Here is a 13,900-nt window from a genome sequence, read left to right as displayed (position 1 = left end):
CATTTGGTCCACAACTGGAAAAAAAAAAAAATCCTTGTTCCATCAATGGTGTCAGTGCAGCTGGCCCAACTGTTCACCCCTCTCTCTTCCATCTTCCCCCATGGGCAGTTTCAGCCAGCTCTCCACTTCACACTTCTCCAGGTGGGGAGTTTCAGCATTCTTCTATCTTTACACAGACTCGCAAAATGGATACATACATCAGGACCTTCCTTTAGTGAAGTCTTTCATGCCTCACCCTGGTAATAGTATAAAGCAGTCCTACAAATTACTGTAGCTCAACATGCGTCAAGGTAAGGACTGAAAAGCTACTCCTCCTGCTTGTAGGCATAGTGATTTCCCTGGACTCCTTCTCTGTCCCTCACACATTTGGCATAGGTGGGGGAAAAGCACAGAAACGGAGCAGAGCAGAACAGTCAAAATACTTAAATTCCCTTTGAAGGATCATTCATCAGTCACATCTCTATTATCGTAGCCTTTTCTTCTTGAACTGGATTACATGAGAGTTTGATAACTGAAGGCCTAGTTGGCCAACTCTTAATGAATCAGTCAAAGAGCCGTCTAGTATAGATAATTAACACCCACTGTCCTCAGCTTGGGGCCTTGGTCAAAATTTGAGTCAAAAAATATTTCATTCCACACCTTAAGTGTTATATCATTGTAGGATAGACAAAGAGTATAATATTTTTTAAAACACCAAGTGACGACAAAATGAATTTGAAATAGCAACTCAAGTTTTCTTATTCACAATCAATAGTTAAACAATTAGTTCTTCTCTTTACTCCCAGAACTATTAAAAACAATCCCAGTTTTTTTTAATGAAATCTGCATATACATGAGTCTGTATGTCCTATAATATACAAGTGATGTGTTTGTGTATGTGTTTGTGTGTGTGTGTGTTTATCCTATGTATTTCTAACAGCATCTCCTGCCACTCTTTCCCCAGATCACTCAGATCTAGCCATACAGACTTTCTTTTAGTTTCTTAAACATGTCAAGACTTTTTTCTCCCACCTTATCAGAGGGATTCTATATTTGCTTTTCCCCACATCTCTCCATGACTCACTTTCTTACTTCATTCACCTCTATTATCTCCTTATTGGTAAGGCCTTCCCTGGCCACCTAAGCTAACAGAGCTGCCCCTCTGCCCCAGTCCCCTTCTAACTACAAACTAGCTTTCATGCTGTATTTTTTATGCATAGCACATACCTTCACCTCAGCCTGTGTCACAGGTGTATTTGGTGATCTGCTTATTTTTGCTCTCCATAAGGGCACCTAATTTGCTTGTCTTGGTTACCAGGACATGTTTGGTATTTACAGCAGTACCAGGCACATAATAGGTGCTTGATATATAGTTGTTTTGTACATGAATAATTAATCCTCGAAATTGTGGCTTTGCTAATACATATCTTAAGCAATTTTGACTCAGTACTGTCCACTATCAGATATCTGGTAAGCCAAATACAGAATGTCAAAGCCAAAAAGAAAACATAAAAGCAATCAGAGAGAAAAGACAGAATATATACAATGACATGATAACTAGTCTGGCAACTAGTTTCTCCATATTAAAATTAGAAGCCAGAAAGAGTGAAGGATCTCCAAAGTTCTGAGAAAAACTGTCAGCCTGGAATTGTGTACTTAGCAGAACTATCTTTCAAGAATGAGGGCAGGAAGACATTCACAGATAAACAAAAACTCAGAAACTATCACTAAAAAAACTTCTAAAAAACGTACTGGAAGAAAGAAAACAATCCAAGAAGGGAGGTTTCAGATACAACAATAAACTGTGAATCAGAAAAATGGTAAATATGTGGGCAAGTATAAAGAAACACTAATGGTTTAAAACAGTATAATCATGTCCCATTAGTAGTATTAAAAAATAAAACAAAAAAAAAAGAAGATAAAGTATTGATCTATAACAGCACATAAATTAGGAGAAGGAGATTAGTTTTAACACACTGTACTTGTGTTGTTAGGAGAAAAGGTAAAGATATAGATTGTGTTCAGGATTTATTAGGTTAAAATTTTTAAAAACTATTAAAACAATAGAAATAAACTGTGTATCTTTAAAAAATCTAGAGGAAACATAGAATGAGAAAAAAGTTCAATTCAAAACAAGGCAAAAGGGAGGGATGAAGAACGAGACATAGAAACAGTGGGACAATGAAAAAACACAAAATAAGATGGTAAAAATATATCTGTGTATACTACCAATCATAGTAAGTATAAATAAATTGAACATACCAGTTAGAATTACATAAATTAGAAAACAAAATCTCGCTGCATGGTATTTTTGAGGTATGCATCTAACACATAATAAAAAGTTTGAAAGTAAAAGGATGGTAAAGGATAAAACAAGCAAATACTAAAAAAGATGGAAAAAACTGCTCTTGTAATATTAATACCATGTAACTATAATCGAGGGCAAAAAGCTTTGCTTATGATAATTACTAAGTGTTACTAAAAGGTTCAAAAAGTATATAACAATCCTAATTTGTCCATACCTGATAACAGAGGTTCGAAATATTTAAAACAAAAATTGACAGTTCTATAAGGAGATATGATGGCACAAATGGTTAAGTGCTTGGATTCTAGCTGAAAAGTTGGTGATTTGAACACACTCAGAGGCACCTCAAAAAGTAGGCCTCGCAATCTGCTTTTGAAAGGTCACAGCCTTGAAATCCTACAGAACAGTTCTACTTGGCACACATGGAGTCACCTTGAGTTGGAATCAACTCAACAGCAACTAACAACAACATCATGAGAGTTGGAAACTTTAATATAATTCTTTCAAGCAGACATTATAAAATCCTGCAAAGATCATACAGCAAAATGAAGAATATGTGAACAAAAACAATGGGCTTGTGTAACTGACACATAATAACTTTACACCCAACAACAGGAGGGTACAGATTATATTCAAGCACTCAAGAAGTATTCTACAAGTATCATGAACACTGGACAATAAAGTTAAGTTTCACAAATATCCAAAACTCTGTATCGTATAGACCAAACCCTCTAAAAACAATGTAGTTAAGTTATAAATTAATAACAAAAACATAACTAAAGTATACATATATTTGGAAATTTCAAAACACATTCATATACACTACTGGGTCAAAAAGATAATATAGATGAGCTTTTTGAACCAAATTTATTGCAAATTATGTTATATAAAGCATATGGGTATAACTCAAATAGTAATTAGAAGAAAATATATAGCTGTATGAATACATTAAAAAAGGAGACAGACTGAAAAATAATGAACTAAACAAACAGAAATTATTAAAAGAAAAAATGTAATAATTTCCTCCAAAATAGAAGAAAATAATAACAAAAAATTAATAGAATAAATATGCAAGTGCCTAAAGTTTTTTCTGTCATGAAAAAAGAGAAAAAAACAAATGAACAATATGAGAATGAAAAGAATACATCATTATCGCTCCTGTGAACATTAAAAGATTAAAAAAATGATACTATGAAAAAACTTTTGCAGGTATTTTTGAAAACTTAGCTCCAAGATAAATATCTAGAAGAAATATAACTTTCTTAGAAGACTCAAAAATAAATAAAAATTACAAATAGTCTCATAATGACGAAAGAAACTGAATCAATGGTTAAGAATCTTGCCAAACATCAAGCGTGTATGGTTTTAAAGTCAAATTCTATTAGTCATTCAAGGAATAGCCCAATGTAACCAAAGTTTATAAAAACAGAGAAAAATCCAAGCACATTTTATGAAGTTCTTTTGTTTTTTAATTTTATTATGTTTTAAGTGAAAGTTTACAGTGCAAATTCGTTTCTCACTCAAAAATTTATAGAGAAATTGTTTTGTGCCAATGATTGTACTCCCGCAATGTGTCAGCACCTCCCCTACTTCCCTTTCCACCCCGGTTCCCCGTGCCCATTCATCCAGTTTCCCTGCCCCTTTCTCCGTTCTTGTCTTTCCCTTTGGGCAGGTATTGCCCATTTGGTCTTACATACTTGATTGAACTAAGAAACACATTCCTCACTTATGTTATTGTTTGTTTGATAGGCCTGTCTAATCTTTGGCTAACGTGTCAGTTTGATGTACTGTGGGGGATTGCGTGTTGCTGTGATGCTGCAAGTTATGCCACTGGTATTCAGATACCAACAAAGTCATCCATGGTGGACAGGTTTCAACTGAGCTTCCAGGCTAAGACAGACTGGGAGGAAGGACCCAGCAGTCTCCTTCTGAAAAAGAATTAGCCGGTGAAAACCTCACAAATAGTAGCAGAACATTGTCTGATATAGTGCCGGAAGATGAGCCCCTCACGTTGGAAGGCACTCAAAATGCAACTGGGGGAGAGCTAGGTCCTCAAAGTGGAGTTGACCTTAATGAGATGTATGGAGTAAAGCTTTCAGGACCTTCATTCACCTATGTGGCATGACTCAATATGAGAAGAAACAGCTGCAAACACGCATTACTAATCAGAACCTGGAATGTACAAAGTATGAATCTAGGAAAATTGAAAGTAGTGAAAAATGAATATATAAAGATCAATATCCTAGGCATTAGTGAGCTGAAATGGACTGGTATTGGCCATTTTGAATCAGACAATCATATATCCTACTACACCAGGAACAACAACTTGAAGAGGGATGCCATTGCATTCATTGTCTAAAAGAACAATTCAAGATCTATTCTGAAGTACAGCGCTGTCAGTGACAGGATAATATCCATACACATACAAAGAAGGCCAGTTAATACAACTATAATTCAAATTTATGCACCAACCACTAAGGCCACAGATGAAGAAATTGAAGATTTTTACCAGCTTCGGCAGTCTGAAATTGATTGAACACGCAATCAGGATGCATTGATAATTACTGGTGATTGGAATGCGAAAGTTGGAAACAAGGATTGGTCATCGGAAAATATGGCCTTGTGATAGAAATGATGCAGGACATCGCATGATAGAATTTTGCAAGACCAACGACATCTTCATTGCAAATACCTTTCTTTCACGAAAATAAACAGCAACTATACACACGGGCCTCACCAGATGGAATACACAGGAAACAAATCGACTACATGTGTGGAAAGGGATGATGGAAAACTCAGTATCATCAGTCAGAACAAAGCCAAGGGCTGACTGTGGAACAAACCATCGATTGCTCATATGCAAGCCCAAGATGAAACTCAAGAAAATTAGAACACATTGCTGAGAGTCAAAATACAACCTAGAGTATATCCCACCTGAATTTAGAGACCATCTAAAGAAGAGATTTGACGCATTGAACACTGATGACGGAAGACAGGTTGTGGAATGACATCAAGAACATCATGCATGAAGAAAGCAAGAGGTCATTAAAAAGACAGGAGAGAAAGAAAAGACCTAACTGTGTGTCAGAAGAGGCTTTAAAACATCCTCTTGGACATAGAGTACCTAAAGCAAAATAACTATTTTACTAAAGTAAAATAACTGAACAGAAAATTTCAAAGGGCAGCTCGAGAAGACAAAGTAAAGTATTATAATGACATGTGCACAGAGCTGGAGATAGAAAACCAAAAGGGAAGAACATGCTTGGCACTTCTCAAGCTGAAAGGACTGAAGAAAAAATTTAAGCCTCGAGTTCAATACTGAAAAGTTCCATGAGGAAAATATTAAACATTGCAGGAACGATCAAAAGAAGATGGAAAGAATACCCAGAGTAACTATACCAGAAAGAATTGGTTGACATTCAAACATTTTGAAAAGTAGCATATGAACAGGAACTGATGGTACTGAAGAAAGAAATCCAAGCTGCATTGAAGGCACTGATGAAAAACAAGACTCCAAGAATTGACGGAATATCAACTGAGATGTTTCAAAAAATGGATGGAGGGATGGACTGCTGGAAGCACTCACTCATCTATGCTAGCAGATTTGGAAAACAGCTAACTGGCCAACTGACTAGAAGAGGTCCATATTTATGCCTATTCCCAAGAAAGGTGATCCAAATGAAAGTAGAAATTATCGAACATCACCATTAGTTTCACACACAAGTAAAATTTTGCTGAAGATCTTTCAAAAGTGGCTGCAGCAGTTTATCGACAGGGAGCTGCCAGAAATTCAGGACAGATTCAGAAGAGGACACGGAATTAGGATATCATTGCTGACATCAGATGGAACCTGTAAAAGTAGAGAATACAAGAAAGATGTTTTCCTGTGTTTTATTGACTATGCAAAGGCATTTGACTGCATGAATCATAACAAATTATGAATAACACTGAGAATAATGGGAATTTCAGAACATTTAATTGTGCTCATGAGGAACCTGTACATAAATCAAGAGGTGGTTGTTTGGACAGAACAAGGGGATACTGAGTGGTTTAAAGTCAGGAAAGGTGTGCATCAGGGTTGTATCCTTTCACCATACCTATTCAATCTGTATGCTGAGCAAATAATCTGAGAAGCTGAACTGTATGAAGAAGAATGGGGGATGGGGACTGGAAGAAGATTGCTTAACAACCTGTGTTATACAGACAACACAACCTTGCTTGCTGAAAATGAAGAGGACCTGAAGCACTGATGAATATCAAAGACCACAGTCTTCAGTATGGATTACACCTCAACATAAAGCAAATAAAATCCTCACGACTGGACCAATAAGCAACATCATGGTAAACGGAGAAAAGATTGAAGTTGTCAAGGATTTCATTTTTCTTGGATCCACAATCAACACTCATGGAAGCAGCAGTCAAGAAATCAAAAGACGCATTGCCTTGGGCAAATCTGCTGTGAAAGACCTCTTTAAAGTATTGAAAAGCAATGATGTCACCTTGAATTCTAAGATGCACCTGACCCAAGCAATGGTATTTTCAATCACATCTTATGCATGTGAAAACTGGACCATGAATGAGGACCGAAGAAGAATTGATGCCTGTGAATTGTTGTGTTGGTGAAGAATATTGAACTCCCAAAAGAACAAATAAATCTGCCTTGGAAGAAGTACAACCAGAATGCTCCTTAGAGGCAAAGATGGCAAGACTGTGTCTTACATACTTTGGACATTTTATCAGGAGGGATCAGTCCCTGGAGGAGGACATCATGGTTGGTAAAGTAGAGGGTCAACAAAAAGAGAAAGGCCCTCAAGGAGATGGATTGACACAGTGGCTGCAATGATGGACTCAAGCATAACGATTTTGAGCACAGCGGAGTACCTCGCAGTGTTTCGTTCTGTAGTACACAGGGTCACTATGAGTTAGAACTGACTCGGTGGCACCTAACAACAACAAAAACAATCTTTGGCTAAAAGGCAGACTTCCGGAGGGCTTCAGTTCTGAGTTAACAGGGTGTCCTGGGACCATAGTCTAAGGGGCTCCTCCAGTCTCTGTAAGACCAGTAAGTCTGGTCTTTTCCTGTGAATTTGAATTTTTTCTGTATTTTTCTCTAGCTCTCTCTGGAATTCTCTATTGTGACCCCCGTCAGTGCAATCACTGGTGGTAGCCAAGCACCGTCTAGTTCTTCTAGGCTCAGACTGGTGGAGGCTGTGGTTCATGTGGTCTGCTAGGCCTTTGAACTAATATTTTCCTTGTGTCTTTGGCTTTATTTTCCTTTGTTCCAGATGTGATTGGACCAATGGCCACTCACAAGCTTCTAAGACCCCAGATGCTGCTCACCAAAGTAGGGTGTAGAACATTTTCTTTATGAACTATCTTATGCCAATTGACCTAGAGGTCCCCCAAGACCATGGTCTACAGCCCCCTCAGCCCCAATAATTCGGTCCCTGAAGGTGTTTGGATTTATCTGGGAAGCTTCTATGGTTTTGTCTCGGTCAAGTTTGTGCTGATTTCCCCAATATTGTGCGTTGTCTTTCCCATCACCAAAGTTAACACTTGCCTACTATCTAGTTAGTGATTTTCCCTCCCTACCCCACCCCTCTCTCGTAGCCATCTAAGTTTTTTTTTTTTTTTTCCTGTATGTAAACCTTTTTTTGGGTTTTTATAATAGTGGACTCATACAATATTTGTCCTTTTGTAATGGATGTATTTCACTCAGCATAATGCCTTCCAGATTCATCCATGTTGTGAGATGTTTCACAGATTCATCACTGTTCTTTATCATTATGTAGTATCCCATTTTTTTTTTAGTATTCCATTGTGTGTATGTGCCATAATTTGTTTATCCATTCATCTGTTGAAGGGCACTTAGGTTGTTTCCATCTTTTTGCTATTGCGAAGAATGCGGCAATGAACACGGGTGTGCATATGTCTATTTGTGTGATGGTTTTTATCTCTCTAGGATATATTCCTAGGAGTGAGACTGTGGGATTGTTTGGTATTTCCATTTCTAGCTTTTTAAGGAGTTGCCATATTGTCTTCCATAGTGGTTGTATGTACCGTTTCACATTCCCACCAGCAGTGCATACGAATTCTAATGTCCCCACAAACCTCTCCAACATTTGTTATTTTCTGTTTTTTTTTATTTTTGCCAGTAATGTTGGGGTGAGATGTTATCTCACTGTAGTTTCAATACGCATTTCTCTAATGGCTAATGATCAAGAGCATTTCCTCATGTGTCTGTTAGCTGCCCGAATGTCTTCTTTGGTGAAGCATCTGTTCATATCCTTTGCCCCTTTTTTAATTTATTTGTCTTTTTATCATTGAGGTGTTGAAGTATTCTACAGATTTTAGAGATTAGACCCTTGTTGGCTATGTCATAGCCAAAAATTTTTTCCTAGTGTGTAATTTCTCTTTTCACTCTTTTCTTGAACCATTTTGATTAGCGTGTTTCATTTTCAGAAGACTCCAGTTATCTAGCTTATCTTCTGGTGTTTGTGCATTGTTAGTTATGGTTTGTACTCTATTTATGCCACGTATTAGGGTGCCTAGCAAAGTCCCAATTTTTTCTTCCATAATCTTTGTCATTTTAGGCTTTACATTTAGGTCTTTGATCCATTTTGAGTTCTTTTTGTGTGTGGTGCAAGGTATGAGTCCTGTTTCATTTTTCTACAAATGAAAATCCAGTTTTGCTTTAAAAAGGCTGTCTTTTTCCCATTTAATGGACTTTGGTCCTTTGTCAAAGATCAGCTGACCACAGGTGGATGGATTTATGTTTGGGTTCTTAATTCCCTTCCATTGACCTATGTGTCTGTACATTTTATGAAGTCTTGATACCTAAAACTTATGATGTGTTTATGAGAATTACAGACAAAATACAGTAAAGGATATATGAAAAGTCCTAAATAAAATATTAGTAAATCAAATGTGGAAATGTATGAAAATGATGGTAAATCATAAACAAAGTGGATTTAATTGAAGAATTCAAAGTTACTTTAATATTGAAAAAATTACTCAATGTAATTTTTCATGCTAGCAAATTAACTACAAATCATGTAATAATATCAATAACTGCAGATTAAATTATTTTATGTAATGTAATAGTCATTCATTCTTAGAATGAATTCTTAGAAAATTCTTAGAACACTAGGAATGGAAGGGAATTTCCTTTACATTATAAAAAATATCTATAATAACCTTTAGTAAACATAATATTTGTGAAACAGATAATCTAAAAATATACGTGAATACTCATGAACATTAATTGTCTTCAGCATTACATTTCAGGTTTTGGCAAATGTAATAAAGTAATTTAAAATTTACAATGGCATAATTAGTGAAAAAGAAGAAATAAAACTGTCATTATATATAGAGAGAGACAGAAAGAAAGAGATGGGGAGGAGAGATGTATCTCAAGGAAACGGCTCATGCAGCGGTAGAGACTAGCAAGTCCCAAGTACATCGGTCAGGCTTCAGGCTGGAGGCTTCTCCTGACTAATGTAGCTACAGGGGCCGATGAACCCAAGATCCACAGGTCAGGCGGCAGGCTTCTGGATCATGGCTGCAAAGGCTGAGGAATCCAAGATCAGCAGGTAAGATGGCAGGCTGCTGACCCAAGTTGCAAGAACTGGAGGTCAGATGCTGACAAGCCAAATTCAGGATCCAGAGCAGAGCAAAAGCTAGCAAGTTTTGCCAGAAGGTCCACATATACTGAATGCAGGCCACACCCTCAAGGAAACTCTTTCAACTGACTGGGTCCTAATAGCAGATCTCATCATGGAGGTGATTACATCATTACATGATTGCCAAGCTACATCACAATTGCCGAACCACTGAGAATCATGGCCCAGCCAAGTTGACAGGCAACCTTAACAATCACAGCCCACCCCTTGTCAACTTGTCACCTGCACACATCTCCTTAAACTACCACATAATCTCTGAATGAAGACAATTATAAAGTCACACCTGCACCTAACATTATACAACTAACACACATACAACTGAAAACACACTACCCTGTTTACATCTTATATTTTACAAGTGAAGAAACCAAACATATTTGATGCACACATACAAGGAAGAAATACTCGTAACAATTACTGTCCTCATTTCTATAACTGGTCACTATCATAACTGGTATTTAGAAATACCTTCTTCCATTACCCATTCCGTACTCCCTTTGCCCTCAGCAAGCACCTCAGATGGTCCTCGTTCTTTGCCTGGTAGGATGACCCAAACCTTCATTCCTGAAGGGTATGGACCATTAAATCATGTCAGGTTGCTGTAGTTTTCCATTGACTTTAATCACAAGGCACAGTAGTACTAAGAGATGCCCTAAGGGATCTTCTACATTCCAGACATATTCTTCTTTACTTCCAATATGTAATATCAATCTGATTTCCTCTTGGTAATCAGGGTCAATCACATCACCCAATATGGTAAAGTCTTCTCTGCCTGTTGATCCAAAGGCATAAGGATCCTGAAGTGGCCAGGTGGCATTTTTAACATCCACTACAATGGAATCAGTGATATGTCTCCCTTTGGAACTAAGACCTTTAGACTTGCAAAGCACAAAGTCACGGAGACAGGAAGCAAAAAATATGCAAGTGGGTCACTAGGGGTAATAGTGAGTGGTCCCATTCCCATTTCCACCCTTTGATTCCTGGACCCATAAATCTGAACTATAGGAAAAAGGGCACCATATATTGGAGGTTGAGATAGAGCAGCGTCCTAGAGAACATTGCCTCAAACCTGCAAGATACTGCCACCTAGCTAATTGTGTCCTTAGAAGGCCATTCCATTGTTCTATCAAGACAGGTGCTTCAGGTTGATGGGGAACATGGTAGGACCAGGGAATTCTATGGTCATGGGTCCACTGGCACACATCATTTGCTGTGAAGTGAGTCCCTTCATCCAAGGCGATGCTTTGTGGGGTACCATGATGGTGGATAAGGCATTCTGTAAGCCCACAGATGTTAGTTTTGGTAGAAGCACTGCATGCGCAGAAGGAAAATTCATATCCAGAGTAAGTACTTATTCCAGTAAGAACAAAACACTGCCTTTTCCTTGATGGAAGTGGTCTAACGTAATCAACCTTCCACCAAGTTGCTGGCCAATCACGTCAAAGAATGGTGCCATATCTGGGACTCAGTACTGGGTTCTGCTGTTGACAAACTGGGCACTCAGCAGTAGCTGTAGCCATGCGGGCCTTGGTGAGTGGAAATCCATGTTGCTGAGCACAGGCATAGTCTCCATCCCTGCCACCATGATCACTTTGTTCATGAGCCATTTGGTTAATGAAGGGAGTGACTAGGGAAAGAGGATGACTGGTTTCCACAGAACGTGTCATCCTATATACTTGATTGCTAAAATCCTCTTCTGCTGAGGTCACCCTTTGGCAAGTAGTCAAATGAGACATAAATATCATCACTTCTTTGGCCCATTCAGAGAGGTCTATCCACGTACCTCTCTCCCATACCTTCTCACCTCCAATTTAACGATCATGTTCCTTCCACATCCCTGACCATCCAGCCAAATTGTTGACAACAGCCCATGAATCAGTATACAATCACAAATCTGGCCATTTCTCTTTCCAAGCAAAGTGAACAATCAGGAGGACTGCTCAAAGTTCTGCCCATTGGGAGAATGTCCCTTCACCACTGTCCTTCACGGAGGTTCCAGAAAGGGGCTGAGGTGCTGCCACTGTCTACTTTCGAGTAGTGCCTGCATATCGCACAGAACATTCTATAAACTAGGCCCAAGTTTTCTCTTCCTCAGTCAACTGATCATAAGGAACTCCCCATGAGGCCAAAGGCGCAGACTGAGAGATGGAAGGTAATGTGACAAGAGTGGACACCATGGGTATTTGGGTCGTTTCCTCATGCAACTGACTTGTGCTTTTAGGTCCTGCTTGGGCCCTATCTTGTAATATACTAAAAAAAAAAAAAAAAGTATATACTACTTCCATTTAATGAGGGAGGGCTGCTATGTATTTCCAACTTTATGGTTCTGCAGGCCACCCAGTTCATGATGGGCAGCTCAGGCTGCATGGTGATTTGGTCACCCATGGTTAAGCATTCACTCTCTAGTAAGGCCCAGTAACAAGCCAAAAGCTGTTTCTCAAAAGAGAGTATTTATCCGCACAGGATGGCAGAGCTTTACTCCCAAACCCTAAGGGTCTGCATTGTGATTCACTAACAGGGCCTGGCCAAAGACTCCAAATAGCATCTGTGTCTTCCACTGACACTTCATGCACCATTGGATCAGCCAGACCATACGGCCCATGTGGCTGAGCCATTTGCATGGCAGTCTAAACCTGATATAGCGCCTTCTTTTGGTCTGGACTCCTCACAAAACTAGCAGCTTTTTCAGTCACTTGATGAACAGCCTAGAAAAGCACACTTAAATGAGGGATATCTTGCCTCCAAAATACAAAGAGGCCCACTAGGCATTGTGCCTCCTTTTTAGTCATGGAGGGGCCAGATACAATAACTTATCCTTCACATTAGAAGGAATATCTTGACATGTCCCACACCATTGAACCCTAAAAATTTTACTGAGGTGGAAGGCACCAGAATGTTTGTTGGGTTAATTTCCCACCCTCAACTACAAAAATGGAAACCCTGGTGGCATAGTGGTTAAGAGCTACAGCTCCTAACCAAAAGGTCAGCAGTTTGAATCTACCAGGCACTCCTTGGAAACTCTATGGGGCAGTTCTACTCTGTCCTGTAAGGTTGCTATGAGTTGGAATCGACTCAACGGCAATGGTTTTTTTTTAGCACAAAAATGTTTCACCAATAGGTCTAGAGTCACTGACACTTCTTCTTTACTAGGTCCAATCAGCATAATGCCATCAATGTAATGACCAGTGTGACGTCTTGTGGAAAAGAAAGGTGATCAAGGTCCATGTAGAGTAAATTGTGACATAAAGCTGGAAAGCTGATGTAGCTCTGGCATAGTCAACTAAAGGTTGTATTGCTGGCCTTGCCAGCTGAAGGCAAACTGCTTCTGGTGGTCGGTCCTTTGAAACAGGTATGGAGAATAGCCTGGAAAAGCACACTTAAATGAGGGATATGCTGCCTCCAAAATCTGAAGAGGCCCACTAGGCATTGTGCCTCCTTTTTGGTCATGGGAGGGGTCAGATACAATAACTTATCCTTCACATTAGAAGGAATATCTTGACATGTCCCATACCACTGGACCCCTCAAAATTTTACTGAGGTAGAAGGCACCAGAATGTTTGTTGGGTAAATTTCCCACCAGATCAATAGCTGCATACCAGGTACCAGGAGATGTATTAATTTGCTCAAGCAATGAAACCACATCTGGAACACCAGCTGCAATTGAAGTCACCACCTGTTTAAGTGTTCAATAATCCACTGTCATTCTCCAAGATCCATCTGTTTTTTTGCATAGGCCAGGTAGGCGAGTTGAATGGGGATGTGGCAGGAATCATCACCCCTGCATCCTTCAAGTCCTTGATGGTGGCAGTAATCTCTGCAGTACCTCCAGGAATGTAGTATTGCTTTTGGTTTACTATTTTCGTGGGTAGGGGCAGCTCTAAAGCTTCCACTTGACTTTTCCTACCATAATAGCCCTTACTCCAAATTGTCACGG

At 38.9% G+C, this 13,900-nt stretch overlaps 1 protein-coding gene across 1 annotated transcript in view; it reads right to left on the bottom strand.

Annotated features, from left to right (window-relative positions):
- Nucleotides 1-13,900, bottom strand: part of HDAC9 (histone deacetylase 9) — a 1,063,574-nt gene that overhangs the window by 217,111 nt on the left and 832,563 nt on the right. The gene's annotated exons all lie outside the window — the stretch shown is intronic.

Source organism: Elephas maximus, chromosome 8, assembly GCF_024166365.1.
Source record: "Elephas maximus indicus isolate mEleMax1 chromosome 8, mEleMax1 primary haplotype, whole genome shotgun sequence".
NCBI classification, from domain to species: domain Eukaryota; kingdom Metazoa; phylum Chordata; class Mammalia; order Proboscidea; family Elephantidae; genus Elephas; species Elephas maximus.
This window is presented reverse-complemented; position numbering and strand designations above follow the sequence as displayed.